Below are 25,501 nucleotides of genomic sequence, written 5' to 3'. Positions count from 1 at the left end.
TTCTCCTTTTTTCAATAGACCCAAGTGTAAAGAAACATCCGCAAATATTCCCTGGTTCTAATGGTGCCTTTGGGTTTAGAAATAATGGTGGCCATGGACAGTGATTTAAAATGCACACTGCAGCCCATTCCTGATCTCATTCTAATGGGAGCCGACCCTCTGGAGGAGGGTGGGAAGCCTAACTGCATACAAACCAGCTTTCACTTAACTGGTTTGTCTCCTGAGGATGAGGGAAACCAACTATATGAGTTTTCCCATGTCTATGGGAAAAAAAGGAAACTTTCGAAGACAATCTGGTTTATTCAGTCAGGAAATTTTTTAAAAAGTAAGTTTTTGTGCTTGACAACTGGAAGAAGTGGAACACAATGGTGTAAAAATTCAACTTCAGATTTGAGGCTAGTGAGCATTATTAGATAATGGTTATGAGCTCAAAAGGCAGTGAGACTTAGGGTCAAACATAAGCAGCAGGGTGAAGCGAACCCTCACAAATCAAATAGGTTAACTGGAGCGCTGGATGCTTTGAGACTTCAGGCCAAGTCTCCTTTCTCTTGCCTTCTTAGGCAAGACCCTCTCGCCTCTCTTTTTTAGTGATGACAGTGAAGGCACATGCCAGCCACAGCTCTGATCATCAAGAATACTCTTTCCAAAAGACATTTTGCTTTTAAATTGTTTTATACTTACATTTGCATATAAATCTGATATCCTGAGAGTTTATTTCCAGTTAAATGAAGATGTATAACATAGAGCCAACTCATGAATAGTTGGGGGATGATGACTTCTGCACCTCCACTGACACTGGGAGTTGGGGTACCACTGCCAACATCGAATCACATCACCTGAATCCAAGGTGTCTCCCCATTTTCTTTAAAGTTCAGAGTTAGTGACAGGGTCTACCATTTATGCGGAGTTAGGAGCTATGCTATTGCTTTTGAACTGTGGTGCTGGGAAGACTCTTGAGAGTTCCTTGGACAGCAAGGAGATCAAACTAGTCAAACCTAAAGGAAATCAACACTGAATATTCATTAGAAGGACTGATGCTGAAGCTCAAGCTTCAATATTTTGGCCATTTGAAGCGAACAGTCTACTCATTGGAAAAGACCCTGATGCTGGGAAAGATTGAGGGCAGGAGAAAGGGGTGACAGAGGATGAGATGGTTAGATAGCATCACCAACTCAATGGATATGAGTTTGAGCAAACTCTGGGAGACAGTGAAGGACAGGGAAGCCTGGCGTGCTGCAGTTCATGGGGTCATAAAGAGTTGGACATGATTTAGTGACTTAACAACACCTTGAGATACAGGCTATTATTCAGATTTCACAGATGAGGGGATGGGCCTCAGAGAAGATGAATAACTTGTTTACAGTTTTACATCTAGCAAGTTCTTACTATTAACTGCTAAGCTGTATTGTCTTTCAATGTTTTCTATTCTTACCTGATCTGAAAAAGCAATGTAGCATTTTTCTTTAAAAAAAAAAAAAAAAGACTCTGGAGGGTGGTAGCATGATAGGTGTGTTATGAAGGTTTGGAAGACAGAGGGCTATGGTTCTGACGTAAGAGGAGTCTCTGAAACGCTCTACATCAGTGCTGTTCAATACAAATGCAGTGTGAACCACATGTGCTGTCTTAAATTTCCTGTAGCCACATTAAAAACAGTCAGTTACTGTTGATAACATCACATGTAATTCAGTATATCCAAAGTACTATTGTTTCAAAATGTAATCTATATAGAATAATTAGACCGTTTTACATATATCCTTTAATTCTAAGTTTTCAAAATCTGTAAGTGTCTTGTGCTTCTAGCACATCTCAATTTCAACTATCCCCATAAAATGCTCAGTAGCCACACCTAGCTGGTGGTGACCACACTGGTCAGTACAGCTCTTGGGTATGAGAGGGGAAAATCAAAGCACTTGCCAATGTCAGCTGTCTTCTCCAGCCTCTGGAGCAGTGGTTAGTGTGTGCATTAGAATCCATTCAGGAAGCTTCTTAAGTACACATATGCCTACATTCTATCTCAAACCATTAAGTCAAAATTCCTGGGACTAGCCTCTGGACATGCCTGAGCAAACAGCAAATTGAAAGCTCCCATTTCCAGTTCAAATTTCTTAGAGTGAAAAACACCATGAACTTGCTAGAGCTGAGCCCTCTACATAATCTCTTTCAGGAATCTGGGAAGCTGCTACCTGGAAGATTCTAGCATTTAGGATCCTGCTCACTTCTTTCCTTTAAACACTTGAACAGCTGGCTGGAAAATTGTTTGAGTTTTTCTGAGTTTAAGTGATGCGATGGAAAGAAGAGATCATTTAGCCAGAGTGATCATTTCATAATGTACGTCATACCACGTCAGTCCTTTGCTCAAAACCCTGGAAGGCATGCCCATCTCCTTCTAAGCAGAAGCCACTCCCCTGCCAGGACCCACCCGACAACAAAATCCACTCTCCATTCCAGTTCCCAGTCTCATTAGTTTCTTCACTCCATTTCCTTCTCTTTCCACTGCTAGTCATTCTGCTCCATCCCCGACAGTCTCCTGTGTGCCCTGAGCACCCCCACAGGCTAAGAGATGGCACCCAGGCATCAGTATTTTCAAGAAGTTATGCCAGCCTGGGGGAGAGACACTCACACAAGACAGTGTGTGGATCACACAGCCGCCAGGCTGTCCTCCTAAACATGCTCTCTCTCGGCTTCTTCTTTTTTTTAATTTTTAAAAATGTATTTAATTGAAGTCTAATTACTATACAATATTGTAGTGGTTTTTGCCATACATTGACATGAATCAGCTATAGGTTTACATGTGTTCCCCATCCTGAACGCCCCTCCTACCTCCCTCCCCTCATCTGAGCTCCTGCTAAGCTCTGAGCAGCAGAGAATTCAAGTCACACTTGGTAGCTAGCAGCTGGAATACAAATACTCTCTGGATTTTCAATCACCAGCTAAGACAAGGGTGGGGTTGGAATGTTCTCGGGAGGGTCCAGGTGGCTAACAAGGATGCATCTGAAAAGATGACCTCCTTATATTACTATGGGCTTCCCAGGTGGTGCTAGTGGTGAAGAACCCAAATGCCAACGTTGAAGGAGATGTAAGAGATGAGGGTTCAACCCTTAGGTCAGGAAGATCCCTGGAGGAGCGCATGGCAACCCACTCCAGTATTCTTGCCTGGAGAAGCCCCATGGACAGAGGAGCCTGGCAGGCTACAGTCCATAGGGTCGCATAGAGTTGGAAATGACTGAAGTGACTCAGCGCACATGTATGTATGTTACTATAGACCTGGGCCCAGGGAGCAGCTTGAAGTAAGAAACAAACATCCTCAAAAAACTATTAGGATCTGCTACAGCTTGGGGAGGACACTTCTGTTCATAACCATCACATCTGTAGAGTACGGCTGAGATATTTTAGCTGGGGAGGTTTTAAAGTGGCTTCAGCAGACAGCGTCTTACCTCAATGATTAGGAAGAAGCTCAGGGAAGCACCGGAGCAGTCACTTTAAAGCATGTAAGGCAACTAAAAATCTACACTAGCTACCTGATTATTTAGAAACCTTTATAAAATTTATACCTTTATTCCCCCCTACTTCTTGGATAATTTCCCATTGCCAAACCTATCATCTCAAATACAAAATGCAATGAGCTTCCCTTCCCTGACCTGAGGCTTCAGAAGACACAGAACAAAGACAGTAATCTACCACCCAGGGGTGCTGGCTCTGAGTAGCAGACAGCCAGTCTAGTTACGACAAGACTCCGAGGCTGGAAAAGATTGAGGGCAAGAAGAGAAGGGGGTAACAGAGGATGAGGTGGTCAGATGTCATCACCGACTCAGTGGACATGAGTTTGAGCAAACTCTGGGAGATGGTGAAGGACAGGGACGTCTGGCAGGCTGTAGTCTGTGGGGTCACAGGGGCAGACATGACTGAGCGACTGAACAAAAACAAACCTGGTGACATGGGCTTGGGACAACCCTTTCCAGTCCAGCCGTCATCAGTCTCATCGGCCAACTTGATATTGTTCCCTTAATGTGCGGGTCGGGAGTCTCACTCAACAGCTACTGCCAGGTCGGGATTTGTGCAGGAAAAGGATACAGGGCTCAGGTTCCAGTGGCTCTGGCTGGAAATAACCTTTTAGCTTTTCCAGAGCCTCAGGGAAAACACAAGTGATGACCACACAAATGGAATGTGAAGAACTCATCTCTCCTGTGCAGGATGGAGGGGGCCCTCTGGGACAAGACTGATAGGGATCCCAGTTTTAAATGAGTTTTGCAGGTGGGATGTTTCAGTGGCTTTGCTAAGCTCTGCCTCTTTCCATCAGACTTGGTTTCAGGAAGGCAGCTGCTATAATGACCCTTGGCTGATGGAGTAAGGGAAGCTGTCAAAGGGCTCATGACTGTCAGGATGGCTGAAATGCTTGCTTTTAATTTTTCTTTTTTTGTGTGTGTGCATTATTGCAATGATCAGAAAAAGAAATTGTTGCCCTAAATGAGACATGTTCTGTTGATGGCAGTAGCTTAGATTGAACTCCAAAGATTTATTTTGTACGCTGGCTGTTGTTTTGCTGTGAAAAATGTTAAAAAGAAAGGATTGACATTTTAGCTTTGTTTCTGAGATTTCAAAAGAATTGTTTTAGAGAGAATTTTTCCTGTTGGGTAACATTTTTTTGGGGTGGGGGTTACTGCTGCAGGCTTTTTATTTTGTTTTTTCCTTAATATATAGTTTCAGAACTATATACTATATTGAAGGTCTTGCACTACATTTTTTTTCAAGTAATCATCCATATGTGGATAAATAATCACAACAATTAGGGAATAATTCTAGAATAATAATTCTAGAACTGGGTTCTAGATCAAGAAATTCTGATGTCAAAATAAAAACCAGACCCAAGTTATTTTAAAAATGTATTTTTGGAGAGAGATACACATTTTCAGTGCTGGTGTAGGTGAATGCTATTGGGAGTGAATTTATGGTCAGTTTTCCGTGTAAAAGAATAATTTTCCCTATGAATAAAATCATATTTAATGATGTACATTAAGCCAGTAGCACATGTACAAAATTTATGCATGAATATATAAGTGAAGGTATGTTAAGTAGGGACTCATGCTTAACATTTTTTTCCTTAGGAATGTGCACTCAAGGAGTCAGGGATGCTCTGTGTAGAAATGAGAGCCCCCCTCCCAGGGGCTGTTCCCTGCGTCCCTCTGCGGAGCCTGGATTCTGGTGCAAGCTGGCAGACTCCAGGAAGGACCTGCCCAAGAGAGCAGCTCATCACCTCCTGTGAGAATCAAGGCTCAGTGGTTAAGGGGACGGGGGTGACAGCTGGATTGTGTGGTTCTGTGCCCAGTAGCTCCGTCATGTCCAACTCTTCGTGACCCCATGGACTGTAGCCCGCCAAGCTCCTCTGTCTGTGGGGTTTCCGAGGCAAGAATACTGGAGTGGGTTGCCATTTCCTTCTCCTGGGGATCTTTCCCACCCAGGGATGGAACCTGCGTCTCTTATGTTTCCTGCATTTGCAGGTGAGTTCTTTACCACTAGCGGGATTGTAGACGTCCAAATCCTTGCTCTGACGTTTAGATAGATAACCTGGGGCAAGCTACTTAATTTCTCCACACATCAACTTCTCGCGTTCCTAAAATGGGTCCAGTCAAACTACCTCCCTCCTTGGACGCTTGTGCAAGTGTGTGAAGTAACACACGTAAAATGCTCAGTCGGGGCCGCACACCATCACCACTAGACTTCCGGGATCGCCCTTGCGAGGAGCCAATCACCGCCCTGCTCCTAAACCCCTCCCTCTACCACTTCCTGCCGCATCTCTATGTCCCACCTCCTGTCCTGTTCCCCGGAGGGGTGAGTTTCTAAATTCAGACCCATCTCCTTCCACTTCCTGCCTCTAGTCCTTCCCAGTCTTGCTGCTTGAGATCTTCCATGATTGGCCACATCAGAGATTAGAAAAAATATCTAATTAATGGCTGATTTATTTCATCTGGAATTAAGACGTGAGACATTTGAACTGTATTTTCAAAATACGGTTTCTCTTGCTGGATCTTGACATTCAAAAGCAATTTTAGGGACCTCTAGTTATGATTGCTCTTTGGGGTGAGTTAGTCAATTGATTCTGAAATTGGTCAGCTCGGAAAAAGGAATCGTATCTGTGTCCGCAAATGGGAGGTTCTCCTAGAAGCTCTTTTAAAATGCTAAAAGAGCTAAATGCTAAAAATGCTAAGATAAATCCAGTTTATGCTTTTGCTTTCAGTTAGTGCTTGCAAAGCCGACAGTGACCAGGTGCAATGACCAAAACCAAACTGATTGGCTTTGACAGGTCCAATGTCGATGCCGGTGCTTTTTGATAGGCATTTCTAAACTCCCGCTGTCCTGGCGGCTCAGTGTGGTGCATCTGTAAGATCCTGTGCCCTGAATGCCTGAGCAGCCTTGCTTTTCTGCCCATGGTCTTTGTTGTGATTTGAGTATTCTGGAAATATTAGTGATGTCTCAGAAAGGAGTTTCACCAAGAAAATGGGGAAATAAAACTGATCTTCAGGTGCCTGGAACAATGTTATGAGGGTCTCAGTTACAGGATATAGTAAAATTCTGACTTGGATTATTTAATGAATATCAGTTTTGGAGTTATTCCATCACTATGAAGTTCTGATTTTAAAAAATAACATGGGGACTTCTCTAGTGGTCCAGTGGTTAAGAATCTGCCTTGAAATGTAGTAAACATGAGTTCGGTCCCTGGTCTTTGGGGAATTAAGATCCTATATGCCACGGAGCAACTAAGCCCGCATGCCACCACTAAGACTCAATGCAACCAAAAAAAAAAAAAAAAAATAAGAAAAAGAAAAAAGAAACAAAAACTAAGACCTGATGCAGTCAAATAAATAAATAAATAAATAACCCAAACAAACAAAAAGTCACATTAAAGAAGCAGGAAAAGTCTTTGTGATATATCATTGTGACAACTGACTACACAAATGGAAACAAGACCAACAGTATTTAATAAAGTGGATGCTCATCTAGCCTGGAGGATAACTAGTTACAGTTTAGGTTGTGAACTTAACCCTGGATGGAAGAAAACTCTGAAAAGTCTACTACAACTTCTATGGAAATAACTTTCACAATTTTTATTTTGTTCCTAAATTGGCTTCTTGCTTTCTTTTTCCCTTATTTGTTCTTAGTGGCGGGGAGCTCACATTAAAAATAAACATTTCCCAAACTTGGAAATTCAACTGAAAGCTGGTTCTAGAAAATGCCCATTCATCAAATATTTACAGAGTACCTACTTCGAGCCAGGCACTGTGTTGGGGGTTGAGGACACAGGGATGAAAAGATATCAGCCCTGGTCTGAGGATTTCTCAGTCAGACAGGTTGAAGGTTATTTCAGGGGTTACGAATATAAGAAAGAGAAAGAAAGTGTTAGTTGTGTCCAACTCTTTGCGACACCCATGGTCAGTAGCTCGCCAGGCTCTTTTGTCCATGGAATTCTCCAGGCGTGAATACTGGAGTGTGTAGCCAATCCCTTCTCCAGGGGATCTTCCTGACCCAGGGATCAAACCTGGGTCTCCTGTATTGCAGGCAGATATTTTACCATCTGGGTCACCAGGGGAGCCTAAGGCTTCAGGGGCCCAGAAGAGGTCTTGAGGGAACTCACTATCAGAGGAGTCTGCGACTCCAGCCAATCTACTGGGTGCTGACCATGTACTCTATAATATGGGGTCTCTGCTGTCCAGGACCCTGAGATAACTGGGGGAGGGGGATGAGACTAATAAGGGAGACAGGATAAGATGAGATAATACAAATGATATGAGAGAAGATAGTTTGTTAGTAAATGTGAAGCTCGTTCACACATGGCACAGATCACTCAAGGCTGGACTCATCTTGAAAGGCATCTGGAAGGTGCCTTGGAACAATGCCCCTATGGAACAGGTCACTCTGGAGCAGGCAGAGGACGAGGGGAGGTCACTCCACGTGAGGCAAATAGGAACAAGAACCAGAACTGGTAAGGGCTCTAGTGGTCTGGGAACTCTGAGCATGGGTGGAGCTCGGGTGGGATACAGTTGTGATGAACCGTGGGAAATGAGGTGGGCCAACCCAGCTGCAGCAGGAGGTGCATCCTGGCTCAGGGCAGAGGAGATGCACGGAGATGGTGGATGGTGGAGAGTGTCGGTACCCAAGCCAGGCGGTGGCTTGGGAGATGCCCCAGCACCGAGCTGGGGTTAGAAGACCTGAAGTTTGGTTTAGGTTCTGCCACCTCCAACTACAGAAATCTTTCTAGGTCCCAGAGTCCTCATCAGGGCCCTATTAAGGCCTTTTGGGTGCCTGGGCACATTTGTCCTTGTGGACATTTTTCTCCCTAAAAAATTATAAAAGTTCATATTTTACAACTGTGTTGGTATAAAGATGAATACACTCATATATCAAAAATAGCTTCTTAATCCTAAAAGTTCGTTTTTTCTTATAATTCTTATAAGAAATGAACATATTTTTGTGGGACTCTAACGGTGCTGTGGCAGTGTGCCCATCCAAGCTAATGACTGAGTTGGCTCTGGTTCTCATCTGTACCCTGGCGGGTGAAATGGAATCAAAGTCTAACATCAGTACCTTCTTCTAAAAGCCTGTAATTTGGTGCTGACCTCTCAGTCTGCACAGTATGGTCAGGCTGGTATTTTCAAAGCTTAATATTTGATCTGAAAACAACTGTATGGGTAAAATATTTGCAGGAAAAGGAAAGATAATGATTGAATTTTTAGGTAATTTAAAAATAGGTGAAAATCCTTACTTGAAAAACATTTTCATTAAAAGAAAAATAATCTTCATTTAAAAAAAAGAACCATTAGATTGTTTTTTAAAAGAAATTTGTGCTCGTTATGAAAAACTTAGCACCAAAAAGGTGCAAATAACTTACAATCTCCTATGCTACTTTTACAGAAAAAAAATAAAGTCATATTTCACAGAAATGTAATAGGGGACAGAAACTGAAATGAAACTAAAGGCACTTTTAAACTTTGAGTAAAATAAAGTTAACAAAAACACGATTTCACTGCCTCCTCTCTTGTTCTGATCCAAATTTCAAAGTATTTGGCCTTTATGCTTTCTGATTTGTGGTTTACAGTAATGGCTGTGTCCATGATGCGTTGAAGACAGATATTTCTTTTTTGTTGTTTTTTATTTCATTCTTTTTGATACCAGTGGCTTTGAGGGAGAGCTTTCTTCTACTGCTTTTTATTTTCACTTTTCAGCAATCATTTTAATGTGGTATATCAGTTTATCATTCTAAAGGATGTTATGACATACAGAGCCTAAGAACTCAGTTTACTTCTACAAGGCTTAGAACACATAATAGGAACGCTCCACTCTACCACCCCACCCGATTCCCACTCCTTAGAAACAATCCTTTTCTTCCTCTGACATTGACTCCCTGTTTCTAAGTAACAAGCTTATATTGTTGTTCTTGATCATACATACTTCACAGCACTTGCATCTCTACCCCCGTGTAATCTTTCGTTTCTTTTCTGCCTTGTTTTCTGCATACCTATCACTCACGAATCCCTCCTTTCTCAGTTGGAAGTGTAGCTCTCCTTTCTGTAACTCTTCCATATTTTCCTTGGAAATGTCACCCTGGACCATCCATCTTCCTTTTTCAAGCTGAGCTGGTTGCTCTCTTGGCCTCATGCATAGCTGCTGCCCTCTAATCTTCTTTTACCAGCATCCTGGAAATTTTTAGAAATTTCTACTTATACCTAATAAGCCTACACTTTATAATATTATGAATTCATATAGTTTCCCTCCTTCTTTTATGTTGAACCCTTTCAGTCTATAAACTCATGCCCTTCAGCCCAGGGAGACTGTCTTGATCTATTTGGCAATTTTTTCCACCCCCTTTTCTATGTTCTCTTTTTCTAGTTCTTTTATTACCTATATTTGAACTTACTGGTTTTATCCTCTTTTTTCTATTTCTCTCTCTTTCTTTTCTCCTTTTTCCCTCCACAATTTACTAGATTTTTACTTTCTAAATCTTATCATTTTAAAAATTCTGCTATCAGATTTTAATTTTCAAATTGTTAATTTCTCAACACTGAATTGCATGGGGGAAAGGGCATACTTTCCTTCCCTTTTCTTGGATGGAATATCTTCTCTTATCTCTCTGATCAATTCTCCAAAGGTGACTGTCACAATAGCTCTCATTCCCCACCTCTAGAATCTGGGCAGCCTTGGGACTTGCTTGAACCAGATGGATGTGGCAGAAATGATGGCACATGGCCTCAGAGGCTCGGTTATAAAAGGCAATGTGATTCTGGCCTTGGGAACTGGACCAATCACCTTGGAGCCATGCCTAGCCAGGAAAGCAGCTGCCTGCCTCAAGTCCTCTTTGGTGGAAGAAGTCACACTAGTGCAGTTGGGGTGGCCACATGGAGGAGCCCTGCATCAACTGGAGGAGGGAGAGAAGCCTGGCCAGCTTCTGGCCCCTCCAGGTCCAGCTGCCATCCGACTGCAATCCCCTAGAGCCTCCAAACCAGAACCGCCCTACAGTCCTTGCAAATTCCTGGCCCCCAGAAACCATCTGAGACCGTGGAGTGTCTGCTGATATTTTAAGCCACTAAATTTGGGGAGCAATTTGTTAGGCAGCAAATGGACCTGCACTGGAGAATATGAATGGTAGTTTTTTGGTTTTTCAAAACAGCTTGTTCTTCCAGTATGATCTCTGTTTACACTGAAGCCTCTGTTTGGTCTTTGCTATATTAGAGACTTGAATCCTGTGACAAGTGATGGATGGTGTGGGAGGTGAGAGTGAGGCTGGACGTGTTGCCCAGAAGCTTGTTACTGGGTGGGCGTCACAGCTGGGTGGCAGGTCTGGCCCATTTGTATCTACCAGCCACCTCTTTCAGAGATGACACTTTATCCCCAAAACAATCCTCCAGTTGTTCTCTGATGGAGTTTGTAGGCAGGACTCTGGAAGCCTCAATGAAAACTTTCACTCAATCCTGCTATCTGGAGTCTGCCCCTCTAGTGAGGGAACTGCTAGTCTTCTGCCTGATCTGGCTTTAGGGGCAGCTACCCCGCTGCAAGGGGAAGCTTGGCTTCATTTATAAATTTGAAGCCAATCCTCTGTGGTCAACTCCATCTTTCTGAGACACCTGGGCCCCCATATCTAAGCCTTTCTGAGGGTCAGAGCACAAGTCGGTTGCTTGAAGGATTTTTTCCTTCCACCAACTAAGGCTCTAGCCTTTGTCTATTCAGCTTCACCATTTACTTTGTCTTTCCCTGTCCTCTTTGCTCAGGTTGACTTGTATTTTTTTAATCCTTTTCCAAGGATTTAAGGGTGAAGCAAAAGTGAACAGGGTGTGATCAATCTGTCACATTTAAGTGGAACTGGAGCCTCTAATATCTTAATTCACCAATAAATAGTTCACCAAATAAATAGGCTCAAAGAGCATAAATTAAAAATTCATCAAAGATTGAATTCAGATAGTAAAGAAATTGAAAACTGTTCTGTTTCACTGTAGTTTGCTCTAACAGGGCGAAGGTGAGGTGTCCAAATCCTTTTCTCATTAGGAAATATGAAAATGAAGATATCCGGAGAGGTAGAATGTACCTACTGGTTTCAGTTTTGCTTTCAAAAATCACACATGCTTATTGTAAAGGGAAAAAAGGACTCTTTCATAGAGCAAAAGGGCAGAATATTTCTACAATCCTATCCTTCCCAACTCCATCACATTGCCTGTGGAGGTAACCTCTGGAGGTAACTAGTGCCAATAGTTTATAAAATTTTTTAAAAAATGAAAGGATTGCATCGGTATTTTTGCTCCATGTACAATCTGATTCCACTCATGTTGAAAATAACCCTGTGTGTGTGTTGTGTGGATGGTGTATATTATAACACAGATATCCATGCTTATTTTTTTTGGCCAGGGCTCTCTTTGACTTTACCATAAGATGTCAACAATTGGAATATTCAGTGCCTTTTGGTGCAGGGAAGAGTTATGGCTTATATTAATGGCAAAAGCAGAGTGTTTTCACCTTTTTTCCTACATAAAACCGAAAGAATGCTACACATAGCACCATGCATCCATTTATCATCACCGGAAGGTGTCTGAACTGCAGAAGTCCTTTGGAATAGGGTGCTGGCCCAGGAAATGCATGAGTTTCTAATGCAAACACAATCAAACTTTCCCTTTTCTGCTTTTAAGCTTAATACTGTATCATGGACATTTTGTCACATGAATAAATATGTCTGTCTCACTCTTTCTCATGGTTGTGTATCACAGTTAAATCCTAGTCCCCATGTCTCATTATCACACACAAATATACTGTGATGAGCGCTCTGTGAACATATGTGTCTCTAATACTAGTGTTTTTCTAGGGTAGGTGTCTTGAGTATGATCACTGGGTTAACACACATAGGCTCGGTTTTGATGAGCAGTATTCACTTGACCTCTGGCAGCTCCTCGTCACACAATCTCATGCAGGGGGTGGGTGTCAGCTCTGTCCCTCCTTCCTGCCCGCCCTGGGGCACCAGCAAAGGGAAGTCAGAACCCGGACACTGACTTCACCTTTGTGATGTGGCCCTGCGCGACTCTGCAGCCCTCGAGCGGCCTTTCCCGGTGACACATCTATCTTTCTTTTGTATTCCTGTTCTCCAGTAATTAATGGAGTGCAAATTAAAATGACAAAGAGCCATTTTTGGTTTATTATTTTCACAACAATGAAAAAAAGAACACACTGCTGCTGGCGCTGGGAGAGCTGGGTTTCTCGTGTGTTGCGTGCACACTGGTGCGGCGTTCTGGGAAATTAGGTCAGCTCCACACGTGGGAAGTCAAACCCTTTACATCCTCAAACTCCACCTCTCCACGTGTGGCAGTCCATCCTACGTAGATAATGTAAACACCGAGATGCCTTTTCCAAACATGCTTACCGTAGTATTGTTTAATACTAACAATAAAAAATGGACACCATTTTAAGAGCAAAAATAGAAGTTGCCATTTTCTTCTCCTGAGATGCTTAGGCTAAATAAATTTTGGCAAATCCACTGGATGGAATGTTAAGCAGTCTTTTTAAATGATGGGTATGAAGACCAAGTGGTTTCAAGGAAAAATGCTTACACTGTCTATGCTAATAGCATGTTTATAATGATACATAGTGCATTATAATAATATAAATTGCTTTTAGGAGCTTGGAATACATTTTCCAACAGTACAATGTTCTAACATGGATCAAAAACTAGAGATTATTTATTTGACAATGTAACTAAGTTACAGCAATTATGCAATTAGCCTGCATCCTGGATCTTGGTCGCAAGGAAACTGCCAGGAGGAGGAAGGACAAGTTTCCCCTGTCTTTGTTTGGCGGGCTGGCCTCGGGCAAGACCTTGAAAGAAGGACAGCTTCTCTGACAGCCTCCTTCTGCCTACCCTGCTCCTTCCTCCTCTCACTAAATAATTCCGGCCTCACAGAAGTCATCTTAGCCACCTCACAGAGCTTGTCTGCCATCTTCCTTGCCCCTAACTTACACCTGGCTCTAAAGAACCAAATCCACAATTATATGCTAAACAGTAACAGCCTCGCTATTCTCCAGACCCACTCCTGCTACCTCGAGGGATGCTCTGATGAGTGGAGTGTCAGGTCACAGGAAAGGAAGTGAGTGAGTCTGCAGGGAATCATTTAGGGGGGAGAGCGGCTCAGTATATTCCTTAAATATATTCCAAGTATATTCCTTAAACTGTTCCTACTTTTCCACAATTTCTTCCTTTTAAACTTACAGTTAACTTAAGTTTAACTTAAAGTTTATTTTAGAAAAATACCAAATATCCTGGCAATGTAATGGTGGTAACTTTAGTAGTATGTGTGTGTATGTGTGTTTGTATGAGTAACGTGTGTGTATGTGTGTGAATGTGTGTCTGTGTGTATGAGTAACATGCGTGTATGTGTGTGTATGTATGTGTGTATATGTGTGAATGTATGTGTGTGTGTTTGAGTAACGTGTGTGTGTTTCTCTGTGTGTGTGTGTTGCTGGGGTGGGGTGAGGTCATCGATAGGAAGGGGAGACCTGGGCGGGGGCAGATGATTACTAACAGGTTCGTGTTTGTGTTTGTAAAAGAGGATGTCAACTGCTATGGTCTGCATGTTTGTGTTCCCCCCAAATTCACATGTTGGAATCCTCATGCCCAAAGTGATGGTTTTAGAAAGTGGGGCCTTTGGGAGGTAATTGGGTTCCGAGGGTGGAGCCCTCATGAATGACATTAGTGCCCTTATAAAAGAGACCCTTCTGCCATGTGAGGATACAAAGAGAAGTACGTGACCAAGAAGAAAACACTCAGCAGACAACACTGGCACCTGATATTGGACTTCCGGTCTCCAGACTGTAGAAATAAATTTCTGTTGTTTATGAGCAGCCTCGCCTATAGTACTGTGCTATAATAGCCGGAACAGACAGAGACACTCACTATGGATTCTGTCTACTGTGCTAGCCAGCCATATCTTGGCTTGTGAGTTCCTTACTCTTGTCCAGAGGATAAATATTTTATTTGTGTCATAATTTCCACATTATCCTCTGACCAGAGGAAGCAGAGCTCCTGTCATGAGCAGAGGGTTGCTGTGCAGTCATGATGAAGATGCGTGAACTATACTGAGGCTGATAGCTCCCAGCTGTAGACTGAATTCCTCTCTGTGACCTCTGAGCAAGGATGTGAGCGGACAGTGTGCCTGACCAAGTGCGCCTGCCCTCCTCGCGCCTTATAGAATTGGATGTAGAGCTTTACTTTGATAATTTCTCTGTTTTTATTTTTTTTTGGAATTTCAGTCATCAGAAGTGCATTGCTTACAGCACTGTTTCCAGACTAGAACAGAGATACTGCAATGCTTCAGCAGCTATCAATCAGTAATTCAAAGCATGAATTTCATCAATAGGAAAACTCACAAAGCATGGCCTGTATTTACCCTGCAAATCACCTGCTTTGTTATAAAGCAATCTAGAGTGGTCTCTCATGTCAGAAGAATTTATTTGGTCAGACTCTCCATGTCCCCTGTTTCATCCCTCACCTGATACATTTGGAGAGAAAGGTCTGATCCATTGTAAACACAAAATCATGGATAGGGTATGTGGGTGGGTGGTGCCCTAAAAAATACAAAGAAATGTCTTGTTATCTGAGGCTCACAGTTAGAAATCCATAGGTCCAGTTCAACTGTGCTTGTTTTTCTGTGTGTGTGTGTGTGTTTATGCGTGTGTTTACTTAATCAGCCACACAGAAAGAATCTCAGGAAGGCAGGCAAAGAAAGAAGGGAAAATTATTCAGAACTTTTGGGACTTAGGCCTACTCTTAGCTCTCAGAGTGGTGAGATAAAAAGAGAACAAATTGGGCAGGATGTATTACCTACTCTCCATGGCACTCTCTAACTGGCCATTACACATAGGACTATTGCCTAGAGAAGGACGCCTTGGAGACGTGCTGAGGTTCTCAAGGGCAATGTGGACATGGCTGAGTAGACCTGCTTGCAGGGGAGCCGAAACATGAGTAATCTACAAGCAACACCCTCAGGACAACTTTTTTTAGACTGTCTCCTTTTAGATTCATGAAAGAAAAAAAGTGCGGAGAGTTTCAACTGGAACCGTGAAGTTAATATGTGGGAAAGAAAAAGGGCATCATTTTTGTGACCTTCACATTATTTAGAGTTCTGATTATTTCAAAGCTTCAGGTTATTTCAACCTTTAGGTTAGATGTTTTTACTTGTCCTTCTTGGAGTTAGGAGGTTTGAAGGTATGTGTGCATTCTTGAGTTCTTAAAGGTACAGGGATCTGAAGCCAGAGCCGGATATCCACTCTCTGTTCATGAATTTGCTCTCTGTCTTTGATAGAGATGGTGGTGCAGGGTGAGCGAAGCCTTTCTAGCTGTTGGAAATGTCTAGATATGGAACGAGCCCCTTCCTGTGGTGTGGTGTGGATCCCAGTCACTGGGTGTGTTACAAAGGGATCACTGAGCTGGTGTATATCGTGGAGAAAACACCAGGCTTGGGGTTGGGGTTGTTCCAAAGTCCTGTGACTGTGGATAACAGACTGACTCTCTTAGAAGCCTCAGTTTCTTCAAATAGGAGTGCTCATGCCGACAGCTCAAAATTGCTGTGATGATTAAATAAAGTAAGATATGTGAACGTACTTAGTTCAGTGCCTGGCCTAAAAGGAAGAGTTCAACAAAATGTCAGTTGAATATGAATAAATGTAATATTCCTTTCAACCCTGAGATACTTTGATTTTGTGACAAAAAGAGCTTCACAAACTTAACAATTTAAGAGAAGTTGAAGAAGTGTTGAAATAAATCACCCAATGACATTTAAATGTTAGAGTAAAAGCTAAAAGTCTGAATAATGATAAATTCATTATGATAATAGAAATAAAACTTTTTGCACTAGTCCTTTATATTTCTAAAGGGGTTATAAAGTGCTGTAATAACCACACGTGGCTTCTGATTCAGTAGGAGACTACAAAGTCACACAAGATAATAATTTTGCTTATTTAATAGGAGAGGGGTGCCTATAAACTTTGAAATTTATAACTTGGTTTACTGTTTTAATTCGATTTTCATGACTTAATTTATATTTTAAACCAAATTTATAAGATTCCATTATAGGAGACACTTATTAAGGAATTATAAAAAGCCAACAGGCTAGAGTAGATCTATTTAAAAGGGATTTAATTTCAATTACTCTAATAGTAAAGTTTAGAAAGCATTTCACTGGCAATCTTGTTAATCTCTGTTAACTTCTTAGAAAGAAGTGACTGGCAATGGTCTTGTGCAAATATTTGAATTACATTTGGTTTAAGCATGAGAAATACCTGGGCTCATTAATCTGAGTTGAAGCTGGAATCCTTAATAAGGGGACAGTGTGTGTGTGTGCGCGTGTGCGTGCGCGTGCACATGCGTGCTAAATTGCTTCAGTCATGTCTGACTCTACTCTGTCCATGGGATTTCCCAGGCAAGAGTACTGGAGTGGGTTGCCATGCCTTCCTCCAGGGGACCTTCCTGACCCAGAGATTGAACCCCTGTCTCCTGTGGCCCCTACATAGCAGGCAGATTCTTTACTGCTGAGCCACCGGGAAAGCCCAATAAGGGGGCAGAGAGACTGTTAGTCATTCGGGGTAAGGGAAAAACTTTAGATGAGGCTTCTAGGATCTAGAAGTTCCTTTTTAATTTTTGTAACTCTATATTCAAGCAACCAGTATTATTTTCTAAAGACCTCAATAAATCGTAACCCCAAGAAAGTGCTTTAGAATCCATTCTTACTTAATCTCAAGTGTATCTGCTGCTTTAACGGTGCTCAGGTTAAATGGTTCATCATAATTCCATGATACAGACAGAGATGTGATTAGGGTCATGGCATGCCAAGTGCTGGGCTGACTCTGAATGCCATTTTGCAGGCCATGGAGCAGGACAGCTCTGAGGGCTAATGTCTTGTGGGACGTTGTAATCTTAGAGCTCCAGAGAAAGCTTGTCACTGCCCTATAGATGTGGGCAAGCAGTAATGTAAACAGGAGGGATATTCAGCTTTCTGCTGCCACTTAGGGCAACACTACCCATGTGGACAGAGAAATTCTGAGCAGGTTTCTTGGTGGCTCTTGAAAGGCAACGTACGGCACTTTGCAGTCCTCTCTCTAAAGAGACCCTCAACGGCAGGACCTCTGACTTAGTTATTAACATCCATCATAATAATTTGCATTTTCATAACATTAATGCTTTTCAGGGTACTTCAGTTCATTTGATCCTCACAGTCCTGTGAATAATACATTTTATATAATTAATGCAATTTATAAAGAAACTGCAAGTCAAGAGAGTCACATGATTGTTCAATTTTTTTTTTCAATAATGTTGAAATTGGAATTCAAGGTATTCTTGCTCCACTGTTCTAAATAGTATTAACTTTCTTTAACTGAGAAAACTCTAAAATGTACAGATTCCTTCTTTTAAAAAACAATATTAGTTTAGAATGATGTTGGCCGCACTGCTGGTCATAAGGAAAGGATCAAAAGGAATAGAAGATTTTAAAGAATATTTTGGTGCCTGCAGAGAGAATGATTCATGTAGGAGTTTAAATTAGGGACCCTTCTTTAAGCTATACTTGACCCAACTCTTCTGATAGTAACACAGGAAGTAAAATTGGTCTCTGGAGTGGTAAATGGTAAATTTGTAGATGTCTAAAGGAAGCAAGTTCAGGTCAGTAAAGTCTGAAATTTGGGGTATAATATTAAAATAAAATTTGGTCACGTTAAAGTTAATAAAGAGTTCTTAGAAGACCTCTTGTAACAAAAAAGCAGGGATAAGCTGTTATTTACATATCTATTTGTTGATCTATCTTTGAACTGGTACCTTTAAAGGGTTATCTTTAAAGGATAAATATAGAGAGTGTACCATTAAGCACAAATAAAGTCTTAGGAAGTAGGGCTGCGGGAAAAATCTGGGAGGATGAAAATAAAATTTTGTAAAATTGGAAAAAATCCCCTATTCTTCTTTAATACTTTAGAGAGCAGTTTTAGATTTATAGCAAAATTGAGAGAAAGAATCAGAGGTTTCCCACTTGCTCTCTGTCCTCACACGTGTACAACCTTCTCCACTCTCAACATCCCACACCAGATTAGTACAGTTGCCACATCACGTTGTTAATTTGTCAAGGACGCTGTCAAGGCGTTGTCACCCAAGGCCATGGTTTACATGACAGTTCTCTCGTGGTACTGTAGATTCTACCGGTTTGGGTAAATGTACAGTGATACATGGTGGTGGATCACCTGCTAGGTTGTGTCACACGCTTGCCAGGTGTATTCTTTACCACTGAACCACTGAACCACCTGAGAAGCCCCAAATAATGATATGTGCCCATCATAATGGGGCCTCTCTGGTGGCTTAGGGGTAAAGAATCCGCCTGCAATGCAGGAGACACAGGAGACACGGGTTCGATCCCTGGGTCAGGAAGGCCCCCTGGAGAAGAAAATGGCAACCCCCTCCAGTATTCTTGCCTGGAGAAGTCCATGGACAGAGGAGCCTGGTGGGCTACAGTCCATGAGGTCACAAGGAGTCAGACATGACTGAAGTGGCTGAACACGCATGCACATGCACCCGTCATAACAGTATCTGTCTTAGAGAGTAGTTTCACTGCCCTAAAAACCCTCTGTGCTTTGCCTAGGCATTCCTCCTTCCTACTTCCAACCACAGGAAACCACTGATGGTTTTACTGTCTATAATTTTGCCTTTTCCAAAATGTTATATATTTGGAATTATCCAGTTTCATAATGACTTTTTTCACTTAGTAATACACATTGATGTTTCTACCATGTCTTTTCATGGTTTGACAGCTCATTTCTTTTTAACTCTGAATAGTATTCCATTGCCTGGATATACAATAGTTCATTTATTCATTCACCTACATCATGGTTGTTCCCAAGTTTTGGCAATTATGAACAGTGCTGCTATACATATCTGTGCACAGGTTTTTGTGTGGACAGAAGCTTTCACCTTTTAATTTTTTTATTATTTTTTTCCATTTTATTTTTATTACTTGGAGGCTAATTACTTTAAAGCTTTCACTTTTTTTTTTTTGGGTAAGTAGCAAGGAGCATGATTGCTGGAATGTATGTGAGAACATGTTCAGTTTGTAGGAAATTGCCAACTGTCTTTCAGAGTGGCTGTACCATTTTGCATTCCCGCCAGCAGTGAATGAGAGTTTCTGTTGCTCCACATTCTTGTCAGCATTTGGGGTTGTCAGTATTCCAGATTTTGGCCATTCTAATAGATGTGTAGTGGTATTTCACTGTTGTTTTAATTTGGATTTTCCTGACGATATACAATGTGGATCATTTTTCATATGCTTATTTGCCATTTGTATAACTTTTTTGGTGTGGTCTTTGGCCCATTTAAAAATTTCCCTAGTTTTTTTCATGTTAGAAACTAAAGAGAGCAAAGCTTCATAAAATATCATTGATTCATGGGGAACAAGTTGAAAAAAAAGCTAACTGATCTGAATCCTAAAACATTTTGTTCACTGTTAATTTTCCAAAGCAATCTACTTTTGCAATATTAAAAGCAAATAACTATTTTAAAAATACCGATTATATCAGTTTTTAAAACTCCTAATTTATTTTTCAAGAATAAATCCTTTTTTTTTTTTAAAATTATGAGTTTAAAAAATTTTGTCTTTAGGTTTCAGTAATGTATCTTTAAGTGCTTTTTACTTTTGTTTTACTTGAGGTTCACAAGGCTTCTTGAATTTTTTTTTTTTAACCTTAAATCCCACGACATTTATTATAAAGGTGCTATACAGGGAAACCCTGATCTTCATGATGGGCTTATCGGTAGGATTTCTGGTAGCGGGCACGGGCACCAGGACCTCCAAACTTTTTGGATTCGCAGCGACGGGGATCGGCTACTAGCAGGGTCCGGTCGTATTGGATGAGGATGTCTTTGATCTCCTTCTTGGAAGCCTCATCCACATATTTCTGGTAATAGGCCACCAAGGCTTTGGAGATGGACTGGCGGATGGCGTAAATCTGGGCTACGTGACCACCACCCTTCACTCGGACGCGGATGTCCACACCAGCAAACCGCTCCTTGCCCAGGAGCAGAGCAGGTTCCAGTAACTTGTACTGCAGCGTGCCGGTTCGATCATCTCCAGGGGTCGTCCGTTCACCTTGATGAGGCCGTTACCTCGTTTGCAGTGCGCCACGGCGGTGGCTGTCTTCTTGCGTCCGAAGACTTGCACTGACTGCAGAGGGCCCTTGGACGGCATGGCTGCAGACGCAGAAAAGAGATCCTCACCGCGCGGCGCCGCAACCGGAAAAGCGGCTTCTTGAATTTTTAAGCTTGAGATTCATTCATGACAAATTCTTTTGAAGAGCCCTCTCCTCTAATCAAACGCCTGCCCCCAGAATTCAGTGCGGCCCAGCATGGTCTGCCCTGCTATCCTTGGATGGGACATTAACAGCAGCTCTGCCGTTAACACAATGGGCTGGTTCCATGTCCAGGTATCACTCTGCACTTCTGTCTTGCTTTCCCATTGTACTGCAGTTGGGTCCACAGCTTCCACTTCATTCCAGGCCTCATCTCATTTACCTCCATCTCCTCACCATCAATCCACTGCTTCCCACATAGTAGGCTTTCAGTAAATGTCTGTATTTCACTATACTTGTGCCTGCTGCATATAAGGAAATTAAGTTGTTAGCAATGATCAAACTGGAGAAGGCAATGGCACCCCACTCCAGTATTCTTGCCTGGAGAATCCCATGGATGGAGAAGCCTGGTAGGCTACAGTCCATGGGGTCGCTAAGAGTTGGACAGGACTGAGCGACTTCACTTTCACTTTTCACATTCATGCATTGGAAAAGGAAATGGCAACCCACTCCAGTGTTCTTGCCTGAAGAATCCCAGGGGCGGGGGAGCCTAGTGGGCTGCCGTCTATGGGGTCGCACAGAGTTGGACACGACTGAAGCGACTTAGCAGCAGCAGCAGCAATGATCAAACCACTTGATCTTACTTCATTCATCCAGAACATAGATATGTTAAATTTTTACTGCCAATGATTCAACTTTGCTGAGAATCTTTACCTTACAGAACTTGAATAGTTTAGAAGCCACCTTCTGTTTCATGAACTCATCACTTAGAAGCCTACCTAGAGGATTATTGTCAGGCTGGGTTAAACACTACACAATATCTATATCATATGCCCAGACCTCATGAGAACATGGAGATCATATATTTAAGATGCCAAGCTTAGGGATGCTCAGAGAGAGTAGTTGACTCTAGTCATTATTGTTTCCTTAGGGTTTGGTCCTAACTGGGGCAAAACAAGCAAAATACCCATTTATCTAAACCATCTACTATTACAGTCAGTTGCAATTGATGGAGGTAAAAGTATGTGAATGAGTTCAGAGCCAGGGTGATCTATAAGATAGGCAGATTAAACACAGCTCAAGACCCCTCAGGATTGATCATTTAAGAAAGTGAATTTCCTCTAGCCAAGGGATGCCTTGGATGAGCCCTGCTAAGGCCAGAGCTGCCTGCTGGCAATGATGACCATGAAAGAAGGTTGCAAAGAGGAGCCATTGCACACCACAGACTGGTCTTTATGTCCTGCAGATGTAACAAAATACTTAAGGTCAATCAGAATGTTGGTATGGACATGCTTGTAAGGGGAGCAAAAAATGTGAGTAATCTAAAAGCAAAACCCTACAGAAAATTTATGACAATGATAATTTTTATGTTCATGAAAGAAAAGAAATGGGTAGAGTTTCAGCTGAAATCATGGCTAATTTGTAGGAAATGATAGAGTATTATTTTTATAAACTTCATATTACTGAATTCTCATTATTGCTAAAGAATGAGGAATAAAAACATTCAACAACACACACAGGAAAATGAAAACTATTTATCCAAAAAGGTCCAAAACTTGGTGGGTAATAGAAATGGGCACAAACTTAAAAGTTATTTATCATTTACTTGAGGCAAAGTCCAAAACTCTCCTTTATTACATTTGGTGTTTTACAAAGGGCTTGTTTTTACCACGGAATTTTTAAAACCCTTTCTCCAGAAAAGTTAATAGGTCAGGTTTTCCTTTGCATCTGGGACCCCAAAGAAAAGCCCAGGTCAGGGAGAATGCTATTTACCACCACAAAATTCGATAATGAAGTCATCTAAACTTGAAGGCCATCTCTGAAGCTCTGACCTTTTAGAATCAAGTCAAAAGCATTTCCTTTTATCCTTAAGTATTTACAGACTTTTGTCCACAAGAATTTTCTTAATTTTCTTTCTTTTTAAAATCAGATGATTGTATGTTTTTATGATATTTTTAAGGTCTGAAGATTTAAAAAACGTATTAATAGAGGAGAGTTTTCCCTTCTTGAATAACATTCTAAGGGGAAGAGGAAGAGGAAAAAGAATTCTTGTTCCTGTAGGCATGAGTCCAAATTTATAAAATCTCCTGTTCCAACTGGAAATGAAAAAGAAGCCCATGAAAGACATCTCTTCCTGCTGGTGTCAAACTCTTCTCCAAGCTGGGATCAAGAGTGGGTAGGTCAATCTGAGAAAAAATGGCCAGTGTTCCCATTGGTGTGTGAGTACTTAGTCTTGTCTGACTCTTTGAGACCTCATGGACGGTAGCCCGCCAGGCTCCTCTATCCATGGGATTCTACAGCCAAGAATACTGGAGTGGGTTTCCATTTCCTCCTCCTGGGATTGTTGCCATTAACTAGTTTCATATAAGGGTGCGATCCTAAAATGCATTTCTCTTTTCTCTCTCCCCTAATTGTTTTATAATGTTTTGAAATGAACCTTCCCTAAAAGGCTTCAAACCCACTCTACAAGGGCAGCCCATGGACTTCCTCTGCCCCCCGAGCAGTGCCTGGAGCCACCGAGAAGCAGAGTTTGGAAATATTCAAAGTGCATTGGGCAAAGCCACCTCCTCCCGCTCACCTCGAAACACTCCTTTAGGAGGCGAGAGGGACAATCCTCGTCCCTTAGAGGTTGAACTTGGACTTGAGTCTTGGACTTGGACTGGTGGGTACAATTTCATTTCCTTGAATTTGGACTTGAGTCCTCTCAGCAAAATGGAGTCCTGAACGCTTTCAGTGCTTTCTTGTCTCCTGATGGGTTTTGATTTAGGAAGGGACCCATTCATCGATAAGGTGACCTGAGCTGGCTCTTGATGGGGATGGACACCTTATATGAGGAACTGCACTCGTGGGCATGACCTCTGGGATGCAGAGACTGGGGTGTCCATTCCCATCTCTGCATATTCCTCAGTCCATCAGGGTTTAGGGTCCAGAGGTGATATTTTCAGCTTTAGAAAAATAAGACCGTGACCACAATTTAGAAGAGAGCACACTTGATGATACTGCCATTGCTTCTCCAGTAGTGGATGATACAGAGGATGAGATGGTTGGATGACATCACTGACTCAATGGACATGAGTTTGGGTAAACTCCGGGAGTTGGTGATGGACAGGGAGGCCTGGCGTGCTACAGTCCACGGGGTTGCAAAGAGTTGGGCACGACTGAGTGACTGAACTGAACTGAACTGAATCCAGGACTCAGAGGTAATGGAAATGATGTGAGTTAGGCTTCTGATATTTAAAGTTTTTAGGGACAGATGAAAGGATGACGTGATTTAAAGTAAAAACAAAAAGACAAACAAAAAAAAAGTGCAGAGAATGGGAAGGGACATCTGCTGTCTGATGTGTGCCAGGTCTTCAGTTTGGACATTTGTTCACATGATCCCATGTGATCCTCACAGTGGAATTAAGAATAGATGTTCCATATTTCTGAAGATGAGGCCAAGTGGAGTTAAACATTTGCTCAAGGTCATGGATCCTGCAAGTGAGGACACTAGATTCAAACTCATGTCTAATTCCATCATCCATTTTCTATGTGGGGACTTGAGTCAGCCATAAACAGTTTCTTCTGTATCAATTAGTCAATGTCATGACACTCACAGGGAGAGCAGGAGACTGAGCTGGACCACAGGGAGGGTGGGGTGCGTTCGTGTGACCGTAAATGATGGCAACACTGCATTTGCTGACCCTCCTCCTTCACTCATGGTCACTGCAGTCCTGATACCTTGGTCCTTCTAAGTTTGGACTTTATCTGAGTGACAAACAAATGGATGTTTGAGAAGAAAAGACAACTCCCTAAACTCAGACACTGTTTTCCAAGTATTTAAAGATATGCATGCATTGGAAAAGACCCTGATTGGAAAAGATTGAGGACAAAAGGAGAAGAGGGCGGCAGAGGACGAGATGGTTAGATAGCATCACCAACTCAATGGACATGAACTTCAGCAAACTCCAGGAGATAGTGGAGGACAAGGAAGCCTGGTGTGCTGCAGTCCATGGGGTTGCAAAGAGTCGGACACGACTTAGCGACTGAACAACAACAATGAAGCTTCAGCTGCTGTCCTGGTTTGGCAGAGGAACATGAATATTTTTACAGGAAAAAAAATGCAGAGAAGTGAATTAGGAGATATTTTTGTGCCTCTTGATGATAAGTTCTTGCTAAACTTGGCCCAGTGAAGGGATCCTAATGAAGAACTCTTTCCGGCAGCCTGGATGATGGCTAATTCACATCTCCTGCTTTTGTGTACACTAGATTGTCCTGGTTCTGTAGATGGAAACCACTGAAATATTTTGAAAATTTCAGTATAGTCAGACTCAATTGTATGTTCAAAGCTCCTAGGCCTATTAGGTGTTCATTGATTGTTTGTTAAAGAAATAAATCAATAAGTGATTACAGCATACATCTAAACGTACGGGTGTGGGGTGGGGGGTGGGGGAGGGAAAGACGGAGAGAGAGAGAAAGAGGTTGTGTTCAGATCTTGTATTCGGTTTCTTCTTATAATGAAATTTGCATCCAAGCATGTGCTGGTTTTTTTTTTTTTTTTCTTAACCGAATCACCATAACTGAAAAGCTTTAACACCAGGGGTTCTCTTTTCAGTTTTACATGAAGCTACATGAAGGATCAGGCCTCCCAGGTGGCTCAGTGGTAAAGAATCCACCTGCATTC

General features: G+C 42.0%; 1 protein-coding gene and 1 pseudogene across 2 annotated transcripts in view; both read right to left on the bottom strand.

The window, feature by feature from the left end:
* Positions 1-25,501, bottom strand: part of CNTNAP2 (contactin associated protein 2) — a 2,193,843-nt gene that overhangs the window by 194,007 nt on the left and 1,974,335 nt on the right. The window lies entirely within an intron of this gene.
* LOC122438794 lies at positions 20,232-20,796 on the bottom strand (annotated as a pseudogene). Its single transcript, XR_006268643.1, has one exon. The product of XR_006268643.1 is annotated as a 40S ribosomal protein S16-like (transcript).

The sequence above is a fragment of the Cervus canadensis genome, chromosome 3 (assembly GCF_019320065.1).
Source record: "Cervus canadensis isolate Bull #8, Minnesota chromosome 3, ASM1932006v1, whole genome shotgun sequence".
Lineage (NCBI taxonomy): Eukaryota > Metazoa > Chordata > Mammalia > Artiodactyla > Cervidae > Cervus > Cervus canadensis.
This window is presented reverse-complemented; position numbering and strand designations above follow the sequence as displayed.